This window comes from Hypanus sabinus, chromosome 4, assembly GCF_030144855.1.
Source record: "Hypanus sabinus isolate sHypSab1 chromosome 4, sHypSab1.hap1, whole genome shotgun sequence".
In the NCBI taxonomy this organism is placed as follows: domain Eukaryota; kingdom Metazoa; phylum Chordata; class Chondrichthyes; order Myliobatiformes; family Dasyatidae; genus Hypanus; species Hypanus sabinus.
The window spans coordinates 116,491,197-116,511,886 of NC_082709.1; the positions used below are offsets into that span (position 1 = coordinate 116,491,197).

Genomic DNA, 20,690 nt, shown 5'->3' on the forward strand with positions numbered 1-20,690 from the left:
AGAAAGCTAACACCACCAGTACCAAAATGTTGCTCATTCAAGTACTTTAGGTGTTATGGGTGTAGTAACAGACTAATAAACTAAGAGGTTGAAAGTGAATATCCAACAATAACAGCCCATAAAGTTGAATTCTATACATATGGCAATTTGGAACTTATTAAAAAAATGATGAAACCCTACAACTTTTAAAACCCATCTGTTCAATAATGTCCCTCAGGAATGGGGACTAAGCACCTGGACCAAGTCTGTTTTGCATTTAATTGCACCTCATACAGTTTCTTCATGATATCTGGGATGGACAGTAATGCTACTGTCATGCAAGGTCATCTCTGAAATTATGCAAGTACAGCCCACATCCTTTAAATTTTCCTAAAACACGTGCATTTATAATAATACATTACTTTTGTTACAAGTATCATATTGAGCAGCTTCATGCACTGTATTAAATCATCTGTAAAAAAAAAATAAAAAATCTTTGAACACATTTCATTTGTTGGCAGGAGCACAGCAACTTCCAAGTTTCCTTAAAGCAAACATAGCATGTTCAGTGATCATATGAAATAGGGTCACAAACACAGATTTTTCTGCATGGGATCTATTAAATTGATAATTATGAGTAATAAATTGCATGCAGAACACCGAGCCCAACTGCAAGACAGTAATGATAATACAAAAACAGGTAGCTAGTTTGGTCAATTTTTTATAATGTATTTGATTGCATACTCAAATGTAGTTTCCAAATAGTAAACAAAATCAATTGAATACACCTGCAGACATTTTGAACTGCTTCATTTCATATCCTTCTTAGTTATTCAGAGATACAGCACTGCAACAGCCCTTTCCAGCCCAAGGAGCCTACACCATCCATGTGACTTAACAACCTACAAATCCATCCATCTTTGGAAAGCGGGAGAAAACCTGAGCACCTGGAGTAAACCCATGGGAAAGCATATAGACAGCGGTGGAATTGAACCCGGGTTGCTGGCACCGTAGTAGCGTTACACTAATCTCTGCACCACCCTGTACTTACCCAAATACTTAATCATATTGTAGTATAAACTAATACACAAGTGAAATAAAATTTCAGATCAAAAAAGGTTAATTTGTAGGATCCATTCTATAATATATTCATTCATATACAAGTAAAAATTTTGTACTAATACTATTATCTTAAATTGGAATGAATACATGAAACTCACACGTACTCAGTTTCAGACCCTGTTACATTAAACTTAGATGATTATATAGAACTTAAATACTATAATCACATGAAAAGATTTTATTTAAAGTGAAAGAAACTGAATGCTGTCAATATTCAGAGTTTATTGCTACATGCAAAAGGCAGTGCACAACATTCACAATAAAAACTAATTAGACAATGATTTTTTAGCCAAAAAATGGCCAAAGTGGTCATTGTAGTGATTAAGGAATGAGCTGCTGGATGCAATGGTTGGAAACTGAAAAACTGTACAGGGTTTAAATAAGAATGTATTTTAAACCAGTACATACAATTCAAAAGAACTTCCTTCCTTGTAAAATAATTTGAAATATCCTGAAGGCATGTAAATGAGCAATGAAATGTCCATCTTTCCTTAATATATTAAAAACTTACAAATTTTTTTAAACTTGATTTAATTTTACTGGAGATGTTTAATTTAACTCCGAGTCTTGTAGCTGTTTTATATTATCAATGTACCTTTTGACAAAATAAAACACGATTAAATGTAAACACGAGGAAATTCCCAGATGCTGGAAATTCAAGCAACACACACAAATTGCTGGTGAAACACAACAGGCCAGGCAGCATCTATAGGAAGTACAGTCGACATTTCGGAAAGGGTCTTACCCATGATTAAATGCATTGTTTGATGGCTTGCTTAAACTGGTTTTAAATTCTAACTTGTACCATATGATTTTAAAACAAGTTAATTGGTAACTACCAAGATTCAAGTCTACCAAATTAGTTCAGTGTATTGTAAACCACATGTCCTTCTTTAATGAAGTCAGACTTGCTATTTCACATTTGGTACTGGCAGCAAAACCTCTGATGATTATTGTCAACACCAGTTCTCCACAAGGCTGCACCTTCAGCCCCCACTCTACATTCTATTCATTTATGACTGCACGGCTAGATCTGCTCTAACTCCATTTGCACAAATTCACCGATGACACGACCATAGTGCACCATAATGTTAAATAACAATGTATCAGAGTGCAGAAAGGAGACAGAGCTTTTGCACATCAACAATGCAAAAGAGTTGGGCCATTGACTTCAGGAAAGGGAACAATGCACGTGGTAGTGTCTACAATGCTGAGGCTGAGCGGGTTGAGAACTTCAAGTTCCTAGGACTGAACATCACCAATAGCTTGCTGTAGTCAATAGACAATAGGTGCAGAAGTAGACCATTCGGCCCTTCGAGCCTGCACCGCCATTTTGAGATCATGGCTGATCATCTACTATCAATACTTGGTTCCTGCCTTGTCCCCATAACCCTTGATTCCCCTATCCATAAGATACCTATCTAGCTCCTTCTTGAAAGCATCCAGAGAATTGGCCTCCACTACCTTCCGAGGCAGTGCATTCCAGACCCCCACAACTCTCTGGGAGAAGTAAGTTTTTCCTTAACTCTGTCCTAAATGACCTACCCCTTATTCTCAAACCAGCATCTGGAACATATTTCCTGCCTCTATCTTGTCCAATTCCTTAATAATCTTATATGTTTCAATCAGATCCCCTCTCAATCTCCTTAATTCCAGCGTGTACAAGCCCAGTCTCTCTAACCTCTCTGCGTAAGACAGTCCAGACATCCCAGGAATTAACCTCGTGAATCTACGCTGCACTTCCTCTATAGCCAGGATGTCCTTCCTTAACCCTGGAGACCAAAACTGTACACAATACTCCAGGTGTGGTCTCACCAGGGCTCTGTACAAATGCAAGAGGATTTCCTTGCTCTTGTACTCAATTCCCTTTGTAATAAAGGCCAACATTCCATTAGCTGCCTTCACTGCCTGCTGCACTTGCTCATTCACCTTCAGTGACTGATGAACAAGGACTCCTAGATCTCTTTGTATTTCTCCCTTACCTAACTCTACACCATTCAGATAATAATCTGCCTTCCTGTTCTTACTCCCAAAGTGGATAACCTCACACTTATTCACACGAGTCCAATTACATTGATGTCATGGCCAAGGAAGTTCACCACTACCTTTACCTCCTCAGGCCAAATAAATTTGGCATATTTCTGTCAACCCTTACCAATTTTTATCAATGCAGCATAGAAAGCATACAACCTGAATGCATTGCAGCCTGGTGTGGCATTTGCTCTGCATGCGATTGCAGAACAACTGCACAGAGTTGTGGACACACCATGAAAACCAGCCTCCCCCCATGGACCGTCTATATGCTGTAGCCAGAAGTAATCTCATAAAGCAGTCAAAGTAATCAAAAAAATCCTACCCACCCCAGACAACTCTCTTCTCCCCTCTCCCAGTGGGCAGAAGATCCAAATGCCTGCAAGCATGTAGTACCTGGCTCAAGGACAGCTTCTACCCCGCTGTTATCAGGCTCCTGAACTGACCTCTCATTTGATAATTGATTCTTGACCATACAATCTACCTCGTTAGGATCTTGCATCTCATCATTTAGCTGCAGTGCGCTCTCTGTAGCCCTTGCATTTTATTCTGCATTGTTATTGATTTAGCTCAATGCACTTTGTAATTGTTTGATCTGCATGAACAGACAAGTTTTTCCACTGTATCCCAGTCCATATGACAAGTATAAACTAATAATAGAGTAGGTTTTTTTCTTGATTGGGCAGTTCTTTCGATGGATTTCTCTTTCGTAAATGCGTCACTCCTTCTGGTTGTACCCATGCCTTTTGGTTTAATCTGTACTTGCATAACATTTCTTTTATATAATATTAACCTCAATTTTAAACATGGATGTTAATAAAATTAATATAATATCTTGGAATTTGAACGGTGTCAATCATCCCATTAAGCGTAAAAAGATTTTAAAGTAATTAAAAACACTTAATGCTGATATTATTTTTGCGCAAGAAAATCATATACGAAAACAGGATGGGGATAGATTTTTTTTCGCTTTTGGAAAGGGCCTCTTTTTCACTCACTGTCGGATAGTAAAACAAGAGGCGTTTCTATATTTCTTAGTCCCAAAATCCCTTTTGTACACCTTAATACTACTACTGATTTGATTGGAAGACATTTAATTGTTACTGGTTTATTATGCGAGAAAAAGGTAGCTCTGTTGTGTGTATACGCACCTAAATATAGATACTTCTGATTTTTTTAAGAAACTTTTTTTCCCCCCAGAGTTACCAAATCTCAATGAATATAAGCTGATCATGGGTGGTGACTTTAACTGTTGCTTAAATCCGGCAATTGACAGGTCATCAACCAATCCGTCACTTCCTAATAAAGCGGCAGCTTGTATTAACTCTTTTTTATTAGAATATGACCTTGTCGATATTTGGAGATATAAACACCCCAATGATAAAGATTTCTCCTTTTTCCCCCCCACACGTCCATCACAAATATTCCCAAATTGATTACTTTTTTTTTAGACACACGTCTGTTAAACTCCATTGTTGAATGTGTGTATGACATCATTGTGCTTTCAGATCATGCACCTTTAAAGTTAACCCTTAAGCTCCTGGATAGATTTTTGAAAATCTCACAGTGGAGATTGAACCCCGTTTTGTTACAAGATCCAGCTTTTGTTAATTTTATTCAGGAGCAAATTTCTATATTTTGTGAATTTAATACAACTGAAGGAATGTCAAATCTGGTTATATGGGACACCTTGAAATCTTTTCTTAGGGGACAGATAATCTCATATTCAGTAGCCTTGAGAAAGAAAACTAAAGTGGAATTGTCAGTGCTTATTAATAAAATTAAGCAGATAAAGCGTATTCAGTTAAACCTACTGATGACCTATATAAAGAAAGGGTCAAACTTCAATCACAGTATGATTTACTTCTGACCTTTCCCATTGAACAGCAAATTTTTAAATCTAAAAGTTTATTTTATATACCTGGGGGAAAATCTGCTACACTTTTAGTGGGTCAGTTAAAGGCTGGGATGGTCAGAAGACAGATTTTAAAAATTCACCGACCAGATAGAACAGAAACATTAGATCCTTATGAAATTAATAAGATATTTAAGGACTTTTATTCTAATCTTTATAAATCTGAATTCTGACAGTAATATCACTATGAATAGATTTTTGCAAAGGTTAAATATACCTCAAATTTCAATTCAAGATGTTGAATATTTTAGATGCACCTATTAAACAAGAGGAGACAGCCAAGGCTATATCCTCTATGCAATTAGGTAAAGCTCCGGGACCTGATGGTTATAGGGTAGAATTTTACAAGACCTCTCACGAAACGCTTATACCACATCTTCATCAAACGTTCACTGATTCTACATCTTCTGGGAACCTTCCTAAAACTTTTTATGAAGCACTAATTTCATTGATTCCAAAAAAAGGGAAAGACCCACTGGAATGTATATCCTATAGACCTATTTCTTTACTGATGTTACGTACCCCGTAACTAGGTGTCTAACCAGCGGAGAAAGAAGAATTCGTTGGAGTCTGGTGGCACTATACTAAAGGTGTTTATTAATAAAAAAAATAAGCAAAACCATATCAATAATGCAAATATACATATAAAACCAGTTAGCAGTAATAAACCTAAAAGTGTAGGAATAATAATAATCAATAATAAACAAGCTCTATCAATGTCTAGGGGTAAAATAATTGTCATAGAAAAGTATAAAAGAGAGCAAGAGAGCGGCAACAGCTACAGTCAGGCAAACCTTTCTTTGCTTTCTTAATCCGTCGTATCGGTGTGGTCATTCAGTTATGACCTCTCCATTCTTCTGCTGGACCGTTCTTCTGTGGTGGACTCGTCACTCTGGCATGAGTGGACACACACACACACACACAAGTCCCCACCGGCCCTGCGTTAACACTGATTGCCTTAATGACCGACCTCCTGGTTTGGTCTTTGAAGCCCCCACCTTTCTTGTGGGTTCCAACACTCAATCAGTGTCCACTGGTGTGTCTGGAGGGTGTTTCTCCAGACCTGTCTTTTATCCCTACTCACGGGGTCTCAGCTATCCATCACTTGTGAATGACTATGTCCATCAAATAAGGCCACTCCTTCAGTCCACTGAGGTATGTTTATGAGCAAACTATTGTCCTCGCAGCCAAACAGTAAATAATTCAAAAAGGAGTCACAATACGATTAATCAGCGATTTCCCCCTCTCTCTTATCTGTCGCCGATGTTCTTGCTTGTTTTTCTGTCTCTCTTTCTCATGGTCAGCATAGCAACAGTAATAGTTCATGGTTCTCGGGGGGGGGTGGGGGGGGATGGTTAACTCTGTACCCGATTGTCCATCAGGTCTATTCATCACTCATAACACTGAATCTAGATTTTAAAATCCTCGCTAAGATTCTAGCAAATAGGCTTGAGAGTATCTTGCCTAATGTTATCTCAAACAATCAAACAGGATTTATTAAAAATAGGTACTCACATTTTAATATTTGAAGATTATTAAATATCATTTATTCCCCCTCAACCAAAGAATCTGAATGTATTGTATCTTTGGATGCAGAGAAAGCCTTTGATAGGGTGGAGTGGCCTTATCTATTTCAGGTTTTGAAGAGGTTCAATTTTGGTCCAGGATTTATCTCCCGGATTAAATTGATTTATCATGCCCCAGTAGCTGCGGTTCTCACTAATAACCAAAAGTCTCCTTCCTTTAGATTATATAGGAGGTACCCGTCAGGGCTGTCCCCTTAGCCCTTTATTATTTAATTTGGCTTTAGAACCACTTGCTATTGCTCTTAGGGATTCTAATTCTGTGCAGGGTATTAAGAGAGAGGATAAATTACATAAAATTTCATTATACGCGGATGATTTATTAGTTTACATTTCAAATCCTAAGAAATCTATTCCTTCTATGTTATCTATATTTATGGAATTTTTCTGGATATATACTTAATTTACATAAAAGTGAATTATTTCCCATTAATAATTATTTTGATTATTATGATCAAATACCTTTTAATATCGCCAAAAACCATTTTACTTATCTTGGTATCAAAATTCCAAAAAATTTTAAAGACCTATATAGGTATAATTTCTTCCCTTTAGTTGAATATACTCAACAGGCGCTTTCCAAATGGTCACCTATGTCGATGTCATTGATAGGTCGAATAAATGCTATAAAAATGGTTATTCTACTGAAATTTTTATACACATTTCAAGCAGTTCCCTCTTTTGTTCCAAAAACATTTTTTGATAAAATAGACTCTCTGATTTTGTCTTATGTTTGGAATAATAAAAGCTCCAGAGTGAATAAACTTTTATTTCAAAAATCAAAAAAAGATGGAGGACTGGCTTTACCAAACTTCAGATTTTATTATTGGGCAATTCATATTCGCTATATTACTTTTTGGATTTATGATATAGATGATCAAGATCGCCCTTCATGGTTACAGTTGGAGGAAAATTCAGTAGTGGGGTTTTCATTAGCTTCTTTATTAGGAGCTCCTCTTCCTTTTTCGTTCCCCAGAATAGGTAAACAAGCTCTTATACATACTTCAAAAATTTGGTTTCAATTTCATAGATTTTTTGAATTAAATGATTTTTTACTTTCTAGTAATATTTATTCTAATTTCTTTTTTAAACCATCAACTTTGAATAAAGCTTTTCTAACATGGAAAATTAAGGAAATAAAAACTTTTTTAGATTTGTTTTTACAAGACTGTTTAATGTCTTTTTCACAGTTAATGAATAAATATCTGTTTAATGTCTTTTTCACAGTTAATGGATAAATATGATATCTCCAATACACATTTTTTCAGGTATTTACAGGTTAGGAATTTCTTAAGTGATTTTTTTTTTACCAAATTACCCCTTGATCTGCTCTTCAAATTTGGCATATTATTTTTCAGTTTAAACCTTTTCAAAAACGATTAATAGCTATCATTGATAAACAGTTAATGAATGCTCGCACGTCACCTAACAATAGGGTTCAACGCTCGGGAAGTAGAACTTCAACATTCACTCTCAGATAACCAATGGAGTATAATTTATTATTTAGTTAATAATTCATCTATCTGCGCACACCATATTTTAATTTAGTTTAAGATAGTACATGGGGCCCATATGTCCAAAGATAAATTGGTGCATATTTTTCCTAATATATGCCCTATTTATGATAGATGTAATGCAGAAGTGGCTACTCTAACCTATATGTTTTGGTCATGAGCAAGTTTAAATAATTTTTGGAGGGATGTGTTTGAAATATTATCTATAGTTATAGATATGGATGTTCAACCTAATCCACTTACAGCAATTTTTGGGATTTTCCCCAGAGGAAGTAAGCAAAGTGTCTGCCTCCACCCAACATGTGATAGCTTTTTCAACTTTACTGGCTAGGAGAGCTATCTTGCTACACTGGAAAGAATCTAACTCACCTACTGTTTTCTATTGGCTCTCCTCCATCATGTCATGTCTAAGCTTGGAGAAAATTAGAAGCCAGACATTTGATACACCTTTTGATTTTGAACAAGTCTGGCGACCCTTTATTCAATATTTTCACATGATTTAATTTATCTTTATTTATTTATTTTTCTTTATTCTCTTTGCAGAATATCCTTGTCCATGAAGGTTCGGAGATGACTGGAAGGATGTTTTTTTTCCCTCTCTCTTTCTTTTTCAAGTTTATCCTCATTTGGACTGCCCAATCTTTTTTTTCTTTCTCTCTTTTGTTTTGGTTTGGTTAGTGGGGTTTTTCTTTCTCTATCAATAAAATTTCCAATCTTTTTTTTACGATTGCTATGAGAAGTTGTAATTTCTCTCTGACCATTGTATATATAACAGCATAATATTACCTATTTGAGTTTGATATTATATGCTTTTTGCCTTTAATATTGCTGTTTATGTCTTTTATATTATCTACTCATTAAACTCCTTTTGATTTGTATTTGTATATTCTTTATATGAAAATCAATAAAAAATATTGAAAAATGAAGTATAAACTAATACTGAATGTTCCAAGGCACTTTATAATAACTGAAGCACTGTTTTGTAACAAGCAAGTTCTCTCAGACAGCATTTCATCAGGTTAGTTTTAGAAATATTGATCAAGAGATAAATACTATCAGAACATGGAGGATTTCTCTTCTGTTCTGGGGTGTAATAATGCCATTACCCTTTCAAATTCACCCAACAGAACAGACAGGCCTATTGTCTCATCTAAAGAATGTCATCTCCAACAATGTAGAGTTGTGCTGTACAGTGTTAAGCTTTCAATCTAGATTTTTGCGTTTGTGTTTGAGTCTCTGTAGTATGACTTGGAAGCAGATGCAGAATAGAATCCAATGTGTGGAGTTGAATACACAAGGCAGCTAGCTAATGGTTTTGAAGACATTTAATACAGTTGACAAAAGATGAACTTTTATTTGGGAAAAGTTCACAGATTTGCTAAATGTAGACAAAATGCAATATCATTGAAAATGCTTGTAGAGTCAAAGAAGGGGGCATGAAAATAGGATTTGAATAGCTGGAGATTTCTATTTGCACCAACATGGACGATTGGCCCTCTGTGGTGCAAATCACTGATTTTTGTTTCCACTCACTCAATCATTTAGACAACTTACTTAATTGTCAGGAACAATTTACTCACGTAGAGACAAGTTGTAGGAAAATCTAAACGCTAGACAGTTGGAGGCATGAAGAGCAAAACAGAACCAGTTTAACTTGTAGGCAAATGCTTATGGAGCCTCCATACCTCAGTAATTTAGTGCCATTGTACCAAGGAGAGGGAGAGGCAATAATAGCAAGCAGAACTACTCTAATTTCTAAAAAAAACTTAAGTAGATAAAATTGGCAATTTTCCTATTTCATATAGCCATTATACTCAAATATTGATCATAACACACAGAAATTGTCGGTTATATTTGTCTGGCAGGTGCAAGTCAACTTCATTTACATCACCCAACAGAAATTTGTCCCCGAATGTTAATTATACAATTCAGTTCCATTTACTTTTTGTATTTATGTTTGATATGGAAAACTGAAAGATGTTGAAAATTTTCACTTCATATTAATATTGCAAATCAAAGACACAAATAACAAAAGCACATTTAACACTTCACCCTGTCACAAGTCATCACCAACTACAGCTGAAGAATTCCCACTCCCAGCACTCACCCAGTCATGATCATTTCTTCCATTTGAAATATGGTTTCAAAAGATCTGAGAACCGTCTTACACCAACACTGCATATATTAACAGTTAAGGTTTAACTTAACATCTCACTGAGAAGCAAAATGCAGCAACATGCTGAACATAAATGCCTATTTCAGTTTATATGTAATTTATAAACTTATTCAAAACAAGCACAACAATTTTAAGATGGAAAAACATTGCATGTGCATTCAAAAACATAGGCCTTAACAAAATATGCTATTTTTAAACATAGCATAGCCTTAAAGTCATTGCTGGAATACTGACACAGCCATAAAATTTCCTACCTCTGGATATAAATATACAAAAGTAAAAATCAAACTTATCTGAACCTGTGCCCATTTAGCAGTCAATAATACTTTGGATGTTGAACCATTAACTCTTGGTTGTCACAAAAGCTGTAGAGGGCCTAACACCATATTGCATACTTCAATCCATTTCTCTTGCAACCTATACACCACAACTGATGAGCCAAATCCAATAAGGCAGGTTTCCAGAATTTCAACCTAAAACATTAATTTCTCCCTCTCCATCCCCACGCCAAATAGGCTAGATTTCCCCCAGCAGATTGTCTGTTGCTCCAGATCCAACACCTGTCATCTTTTGTGGCTTGAACTTACAGCTTCTATTTTGGTAAAAATAAAAAGGTAATGACCATCACTGACAAATACCACTCTTCGTGAAGTCATTTTGATATGAAGTTCTGTATGTTTCAATAATAACATAGTCAAATGAGTGGTCTATTTACGTACAAGGTTTAGCACACTGTGGAGTTTCAAGGAATTCCCAGTTGGACTCCATAGTTGAAAAAAAAATTGTACACAAGACTAAGTGTTGCAGTTAAAAATATACATTTTTCTATATCTAAGTAAAAGCAAACCTTGCAGAGCAAGATCAGTGAAGCCCATTTCAACCCAAAAGCAGATACAGTTGGTCTTATGACTATTGTAATGGTGTAAACTGCAGTCTCCATCGAGGTTGTGACTCAAACTTATTAGTTTTTTTTGGGGCCACAGGACTGGTTTTGGAGACAGAAGAGTGGGGAAGTTAAAGATCAGTCCAGAGTGGAGGCCTCCACTCCATGTTCAATAGCCAGAGGCATAGACAATGGGTCAAGGACGTCCATGGTCAGACGTCAGGGAGGTTGACCAGCAAGGACGACAGCTGATGCAACCCCCCCTCCCAATTCTGAAATGGAAGCCTGGCATCTGGAGTCCTCATATATCATCATCATGGGATTGATACAGAAGATAGCAGCCCAAAAGTCAACCGGAAATCTGGGACCCGTGGCCCAGTGGCCAAAGCCAAGGACTGCAAGCCTCTGGGAGCCCCCTGGGGAAGTCAAAGACCCAATATCTGCAAATCCAAGTCTGCTGGAGGCCTGGAGATGGCCTGTCCTGGGGTTTGAAAACTGTCTGCATGAGCGAGCAGGCAGGAGGGAGGCAAGGGGCTTGTTTTGCTGTTGTTTTGTTGCTTGTCGCGTTCTGTTGAACATTATGAGCATACAGTGTTGGCACCAGAATGTGTCGCAACTTTTGCGGGCTACCCAGCATACTCATAGGTTGTGTTGGTTACTAATGCAAATTACGCATTTCACTGTATCAATCAATGAACAGGTGATAAAATCAAGTTTCTTTCACTGTGTACATCAAACAATTGCCTAGAGTTTGGTAAAACAATCACAAAACAATGGAGATTTACTCCACAAAATCTCCAGAATTTCAGCTGACTCCCTTTTGCTTCAAAGGAAAGAAAATACTAAATATTTTATGGGTATTCTTCACACTATTTTGCCTGCAAATTCTCTTCTGTGTTATATTCCAGCAAGTCACGTTCTACATTGCAGCCGAGACCATTACAATTACATTGTGTTCCTCTACAGGATCAGAATTGCATTATACTTCTGGCAGAAGAAGTCTGCCTGCCGGGCATCATTCCATTATATTAATCAATACTTCAGTTATTGATTAAAAACAATTGTCTCACTTCAACCCAAATTTGCAGGCAATAAAACATTATTTAATTGTTACAAAATGTGTTATATAGTTGCCATCTTTCACAAATGAAAGCACAGTGGCCAAATGTAGTTACCCTCAGATCTTATTGAATGAGATTTTAGTGACGGGAATTAAAATATTAATTTGTTCTTCACATCACTCTTCTACGCATCTGGTAACAAGAGCAGAATTCCAACTAACATCAGGATACAACCGTATTATTCATCCTGTGAAGATTAAAGCAAAGGGGTTAATATGGTATCCTATGGTGCTGCAGGAGGATGGGATCTGGCTGGGTACTATTCCATTTAACTGCTTATCTGGGCAGCACAGACAAGATGCAACCACTCCTGGCAGGAGTGCAGTGAAGACAAAGCCTTGTAGCTCTGGAACCTTCAGAAACCCTTCAAGGTTAGGTACAAGGAAAACACTGATAATGCTCCAGAGCAGATTCCCTGCTCTGCTTGCTACTTGGCTAAACAAATTAGACCAGATATGTAATGAACATGTGATGGAACAGCATCTTCAAAACTAATGAAATACACCAGTTGCAGATGGGATGGAATTAGATGGGTGGGATTGGTCTGGTGCAAGATGAGAAAGGTGTGAGTGCATAGTGCTGTCAGATTCATCACTCTGTACAGCACAATGCATTTGAAAGTTAACTTTACCTACATTTCCAGTCAAATCTCAAATTAGGAGTGTTGTCAAAGTGAATTCATCTTTGGAATGATAATATTCCTTGTTAACTCCCTTTTCAAGCCCTCCAGAGGGGCATGGATCTCCTCTCTCTCACAAGATGTCACAGCACTGGCCACTCCTCTGGTCTTAATCCTGCAGCGCTGACCTAAAACCCTATATATGTGTGCATACATGCGCGCACACACACGCACTCCACTCCCCCTGAATTCCAGTTCACTCCACAAACTCAAAATGTACTATTCCATCCCAGTAATCCCTTTGTGTTATTCCCTCCCCTATTGCATGTTGATAGTTTATGCCATCCCTGCTGCCAATTTCCTAGCCAGACAACGTCAACTTTCAAACTCATACCTTTTCCACCATGCACCAGATCAATTCCTCCCATCTTCCCAACTAATTCCACCCATCTGCAACATGACTGGATCTCACACTGCCCCTCCCATCAGAAACATGAAGGTAATCCCATCCCTCCAACACTGCAACCTCCACCCACCCCACATACATCCTGTCATAATGGGGGTTTGATGGGACAACAACAAAAACCATTATCTCACTGCAACTCGAATTTTGTAGGCAATAACATGTTAGTACGCAAGTACAGAGACTGCAGCAGGCACTTCACTCACATGCTACTGGCTGTTTATCCAAACTCAACCCAAGCCAGGGAAGTGCCCTTGCATATTCTTCTGGCTTGCCACAATCACAATCTTCTCCCAGGTTTTTGAGATACTGAATTAACTTGAAACCACCTAGGAGAATGTGGCTATGGAGTTTAACTGATGACACACAATAGAATGAAGGTCTGAAACTTTAGCCCAGTTTCTCTTGCCACGCACATCAACTGACCTACTAAGCATCTCCGACATCCACTGCTATTTTTGACCAAGCATACACATTTCAGTCTGAGATTCAAAATGTCCCACCTTCAGTCCGATTTTCAGTGTGTAATCATGCAGTTTTACATTTGCTTTCCTTCCAAGCAATTATTAACTGATATACATCTGTATAGTGAACAGACCTTCACATCCCAGCAATAAAAAGGTCAATATGTTTGGAAATACAAAATAAATTGATAATAAGGGATTAATTATTAATTTCTTTCAAAAAAAACTTAAATTGATGGCTGAAAGTAAGATCGGTGAAGGGATATAGGAAGAGAAACATGGGATGGGGACGAGTGTTCACATCCAGGTTTAACTCTGGGACAAGCAGACTATTTCCTTGGAATTACTGCTAGATACAGTGGGTTTATTAACAAAGTATCCATCAATGTCTTTGAACAAGTTTCCACTAAGTGCATGATGTACCAACAATCAGTTGTAGATAATAGCAGTTTTTATTCTCAAAAATAGCAAGTAGCACTCTGAAGTACAGACAACTAAAATGAGAAATCATGACTCATTCTACGAATTTAGATCAAGCCTTAGGAAAGAATCAACCAAAAAATTATTGTGGTTTTCCCAACAAAGTTGGCAAGCAGCTACCCTGAAAAATAACTAGCATCGGCTAAACTGGAGATCATCTATGCAACATTTTATTCCCTGATGACACTTCAATGTTATAACCAGCACACAAAACAGTACTCCATTTGCAAATGTAGGATTTAAATCATTGTGGCACTATACTGCCACTTGCAGGCATGGGTATTCCATTTACAAATATATTTCTTGCCATAAGAAAATGGGACACTTCTTTCCACTCAAATACACTTTGCACAACTTCATATCTTTCTGTTTTCAGTGACACTTGTTATCATAACATAATCACGATTTATTTTATGCATCATTCATATTAGTTGTAAAACACCTGGGAATTCTACAGCATACCTATCCGCTAATAAATCATGGCAAGCTAATAACACGCTGAATATAATTAACAAAAGCATAGGATGATGAACGTTTTCCATTAACTCTCTCAAATCAAAGGGTTCACAATGCTGCCTGCTGCAGTAAATGCTTCATGCCTAACAAAAGACAAATATTGCAACAACAAAAAATGGAAAAAGGTTGAGTGTCTTGTTTGAAGATGACAGCCAAGTATATTCCTGTATTTCATGATGATACAGCAAAGTCATTCTGCTAGGACTTTGAACAAATGAGGGCGATACATCTTCTGAAAATGCCAATATATTCCAAGTCTAGCGTTTACTCCTTTGAATGCTTCATGATGCATGTATACTGTAATATTCTACTTATGGCAAAGAGGCAACAAATTTTACAGAAGTAAATCATTAAGGAAGGTGGCCACTCTCCTAAACAAGTGTTTAATGCAAATGAAATTGGGTAATGTTTTTTGGCAGCACCCTGGCATTTATTTTGCAAGCTGAGAAGGCATTTCCAGGCTGTAAACAGCAAAGATCATCCTACTCTTCTGCTCAGAGGCAATGACGAGAGTGGGTCTGAGCTTAGCCTTCTATCCAGAAAATCCAAGTGCTCTAAAGGAATATTCAAAGGCTAATCTTCGAGTGGTGTGGCAATTTAACAAGGAAAAGCTGGATGATAGTGCTGTTCTTCAAAGGTTAGTCAAGTCACGTCTATTGTCATTTAACTATATACATGTTTTAACATACAAAACCATATCATGTACACAGAAACAAGACAATGTTTCTCTGAACCAGGGTGTAAAGGACAGTAAGTAGTACACTTAACACACGATACTTAATGAAGGCAAGGTTAAAATCTACAGGTGAATCACACATAAATAACAAATTAAAGTGCATTAATATTAAATATGGTAAGGTACAGAACAGAATAACCAGCGACACTTTGAATATGATGCAGCAGGGAGTTCAGAAACCTAATGGCCTGGGGGAAGAAACTGTTCCTCATCCTGACCGTCTTGTTTTGATGCATCAGAGTCTCCAGCCTTATGGTAGAGAATCAAAGAGAATGCTAGATGGATGGGTGGGATCCTTAATAATACTAAGGGCTCTGCACACACAGCATTCCTGATAAATGTCCCGGATGGACAGTAGGAAGATCCCTATGATCCTCTCAACTGTTCTCACAGACCTTTGTAGGGTCTTCTATGTCACATCCTTTTTCCTCCTGCTTCATTGAAAAATATTGCGAAAATTATCATTTTCTTTGTTGACAATACCTCTGGACATCCAGTTAGCAAATGAAGCTGTCACAACATACGTTTTTGCCCCTCATTCTCCATTATATTGAAGATTTTACCTACTATTAATGCATCATGAGGCTTGCCATTTTGGAATCAACACAACCATTCTGGAAACTTAAGATGTACAATAGCAAGATAGCCAAGGATAGCCTCATGAAATGTAACCCATGCAACAAGGAATGATTTTTGGATGAAATTATGACCAGTGTTTGCTCACAAATTCTGCAGGTTTACAAGCTTGAAAAACAAGGGAAAAGCAAATGTCAAGTCAGCAGACTTGGGTGGGTTTGTCAAAGTAGACCAGTATGATGTAAAAGTTACTGGAGTCATTTGTTAAGAGTTACAAGGTTCTGTTACAGCTGGATTAACGGAGGTTAAAGAACAAAAAGCCACAGACACAGCATCACACAAACTTCTTGCAAAAATCAACCTATGGGAGCAGCCCCCCCCAACCCACAAACAAGTGGCAACAATCTCATTGTGGATAACAGCATTACATATGGCCCCGTGTTGCAAGATGGCATAATTTGCTACAACACATACAAATTGCTGGAGGAACTCGGCAGGCAGGGCAGCATCTACGGAAATAAAGAAAGTTGACGTTTCAGGCTGAGACCCTTCATCAGGACTGGAAAGGAAGGGAAAAGTCAGCATTGGGTGGGGGGAGGGATGGAAGTAGTACAAGTTAGCAGGGTTTGGGTGAAACCAGGAGAGAAGGGAAAATCTGATTGAGGTTCAATTTCCATATCTGTCTGGAAGGAGTTGGGACATTCTCTTCATGACTGTATGGATTTCCTCCAGGCGCTTCAGGTTATTCCCACATTCCAGAGATGCATCGATTAGTAAGGGTTAGTAAATTGTTGGTGCTAAAAGCTTGGTGACACTTGCGTGCTGGCCCAGCACATCGTTGACACAAAATAATGCAGTTCACTGTATGTTTGTTATATGTATGCCAAATAACGCTAATCTGTCTTTTTTAAAAATCAAAACAAGGACTGCCCAGACTTCCACTGATACCTCTTGAGGCCCTGTTCATCAGCCATACAGAAGTGCAGTTATCACAAAAATCCTTGCCAGCAACATCAAATTCCAAGCCTGAGTTCACCACCATCCAACCCCAGCAGCCCCTCTGCCTCTCAACAACTCTCTTCAGCTTCTCACCTCCCCATGAAAAACAGCTTTACCTTCAGGGAGTAGCCCCAGAAGGTGGTGTAAATTTAAAAGTTTACCTTTATTCAAAATAAAATTATTAATTTTAATCTTAACCATTATAGAAAAACTTCTTGATTTACAAAATTGCTTTATAAAATGTTTTCCAGAAGAAAAACTTCCCTAAACTATGGATTACTATATTGGTTTCATAATTCAAATATTGTCAATAAAACACAAACACAAGCAGTTCAGGCAGCATCTGATGAGACTAGGTTGATGAACGTGCTTTAGATCACTCAAGAAGTGTTCTATTTAAATGGCAATGTTATGAAAATTGCAGATCTTACAGGCCTCTAGTATAATAGGCTGGAATGTTTGATACAGCATTTTAGAAGGTCATCTGCACTCCTGCCAGGATCTATGGCCTCCCCATTTACTGAACTTGGCAAATCACAGCAATTAAGAGGAAGTAAGTATTATTTTTCGAGCATGTTTGTCTACAACTTTAGAAGGCCATTAACTCAGGAGAACATGCTCTCTACTTTTACAGCATACGTTGAGATCTGCAGAATCAATCATGAATGCTTGGTGGGGGTGGGGGGGGAGAAATGTGCATAAATGGATTAATAATCTTTTCTTTCAACAATCCAAATAGGGCTATTTGTGAAGTAGCTAAATGAAAATGCAGGCAGCTCCACCTGGTGACTTTAAATCAAGCTTGAGTACTTTCCTTCATTTCAAAGACTAAGTTGAATATGTGCTGTTAATAGTGAAAGTAACAGACCCTCTAGTGTTGTGAAAATTAACTGTGGTTAAATAATCAGGTAAAATTCCTCCCCACACCTTGTTTGGCTCATTGTGCAGCAACCTTACAGTTTCTTTAGCATTGTCTTTTATTTTTAACAAGGCCGAGTTGCTAGCTCAATCCTCAATGCAGCATGGATGGAACATGTGCAAGGAACCTGCTGGATTTGAACCCACAACCTCTTGTTCCAAAGTCTCGGTGCAGATGCCACTACACCACTGGAACAGACTGAATAATCAGACAATAATATTTAATAAAATCTACATAAATTAATGCAGTAACTTTGCAAACATAAGTGATGTGAGAAAAATACAGCAGTGTGGAACTGGTTATTCACACAAATTATTTTTGTATGCTTTGATATCTTTTCATTTTTTTTATTAAAATAAGGGTATTATCTGACAGAATAAATGTCGTAGCAATTTACTTCAAGACTCTCACTTTCTGACTGGATATAGATGCCACAGTTTCACAGTTAACAGAAGCCAACCCCAAGTACAAGTTGATCTTGGTAAAAGTAATGTGTTATACAACCTTCATTTGACACAGAATTTAGAGGCAGTCAAATCTGATGCAGTAATCCACAGCAAATGTTGCATAATAAAACAGCTATACCAACAGAACAGATTTATAGAATTAAAATCAAACACAAAATTTAGCCAAAACACAATATTACTGTTTATAAATCACAAAATGACCTCACAAGGTCACTTTGAATCAGTATGTGTTTACGCATTAGCACCAAGCCTTTGGATATAATAAAAACTGACAAGAAGATTCTAATAAGAGATGGGCGCCACAACAGTTGCATGACACTTTTACAGCTCAGGGCATCGGAGGTGAGCATTAAGTTCTGACATCAACTTTCTAAGGAGTCTGCATGTCCTCCCCGTGGAATGTGCAAGTTTTCTCCGAGTGCTCCAGTTTCCTCTCACAGTCAAAAGACGCATCCATTGGTAGGTTAATTGGTCATCGTAAATTGCCCTGTGTTTAGGCTAGGACTAAACTGAGGATTCCCGGCTGGCACGGCTCAAAGCAATTCAATCCTATAAAAATTACGAAGTTTTTTTAGCTTTCAAAAGGAGTACAAGTGAAACAGGTTTTCTTTGGAAACGAGCCATACAGAAGACGTGGTAAAGAAGGCATTTAGCAGGCTGGCCTTCCCCAGTCAAGGCATCCAGCTTAGGAATAGGGATATTATTTTGCAGTTATACAATGTGCTGGCGAGGCCGCAGTTTTAGAACTGCATATAGTTTTGGTCACCCTGTGATGTTGTCAAGCTGGAGACAGTACAGAAGAGATTTACAAGGATGCTGCCTGGATTTGGGGGCCTCAGTTCTAGGGAGAAGTTAGCCACACTGGAACTTGATTCCCTGGAGCACAGGGTAATGAGGGGTGACCTCAGATTATAAAATTATGAGGGGTATGGATAAGGCAGAAAGCCATAGTCCTTTCTCCAGGATTGGAAAATCCAAACCTTGAGAAGACAGGTAGGAGATAAGAGAGGAGAGATTTGAAAGAGTCCCGAGACAATACTTCTTTACAGGCTGAAGAGAACATCTGGAATGAGCTGCCAGAAGTGGTCGAGTCAAGTATAATTTCAATATTTGAGGCATCTGAATAAGTACATGGAGGGGATGGGGTTAGTGGGTCACAGCTCAAATGTGGGCAACTTAGACTAGCAGGGAAGCTGCCATGGTTAGCATGGACCAGTTGAGCTGAAGATCCTGGGTTTCTGCTCTATTACTCAACTCCAGAAACAGACAATTTCTTGCTGTATTTTGCTTATTTTGCATTATCAGGAACATCCAGATCCCTCGGTACCACAGCATTTTATTATCTCTCTTTCAATAATGTTTCTCTATTCTTCCTATCAATGTTGAAAACATCACATTCTGCCTTTTAAAAATTCCATGGCCATATTTTTGCCTACTCTCTGAACTAATCCACATCTTTTGTCCTTTTCACAATTTGCTTTCCCATGCATCCTTATATAGTCAATTTGGCTACAGTATATTGGTCCCCTGCATGGATGGTTAAATAGCTGAGGCCCAGCACTGATCCAAATGGCACTTTAATAGTTACAATGTGCCAACCTGACAATGATCCATGTAAATACCCCCACCCCATTTTCTGCAAGTTAAACCAATGCTCCGGGCATGCCATCATATTACCCCCAAATGCCAGAAGCTCATCATTTGTGCAGTAACCTTTCGTGTGATATTTCACTGACAATGTCTTTTTAAGTCAAATCCACATGTACAGATTTCTCTTTAATCTCAAAAAAAAGATTAAGAAAATCTGCAGACGCTGGAAATTTGAGCAACACACAAAATACCAGAGGAACTCAGCAGGCCAGGTAGTGTTTACTGTATCTTCAAGGCTTCGTCAATTTGTCCAGTACGCTTCCTTTTTGTGTTGTTTATTTCTTTGTAATATGGTTTCTAAATCACCTGTTACTGTTTATCACCAAGACACCATAAATTTTAACATATTTTAATGAAGCAAAAGCAACGTCTTGAAATAGTGGGGATCTTTTTCCCAACTAAGGTTGGTTCGCCTGATCGACAGAGCATTTTTTTTAAAAAAAAGACATACACACACTAGAAAAACACTTCCAAATT

At 37.7% G+C, this 20,690-nt stretch overlaps 1 protein-coding gene across 15 annotated transcripts in view; it reads right to left on the minus strand.

Moving 5' to 3' along the window:
• Nucleotides 1–20,690, minus strand: part of si:ch211-161f7.2 (retinoic acid-induced protein 2) — a 94,844-nt gene that overhangs the window by 70,593 nt on the left and 3,561 nt on the right. The window contains exon 1 of one of the 15 annotated variants that reach the window (XM_059967989.1): nt 13,910–13,924. The exons of the other annotated variants lie outside the window; for them this stretch is intronic. The gene's annotated coding sequence lies outside the window, so the exon portion shown is untranslated. Of the gene's footprint in view, nt 1–13,909; nt 13,925–20,690 lie in introns of those variants that run through there. 15 annotated transcript variants of the gene reach the window in all.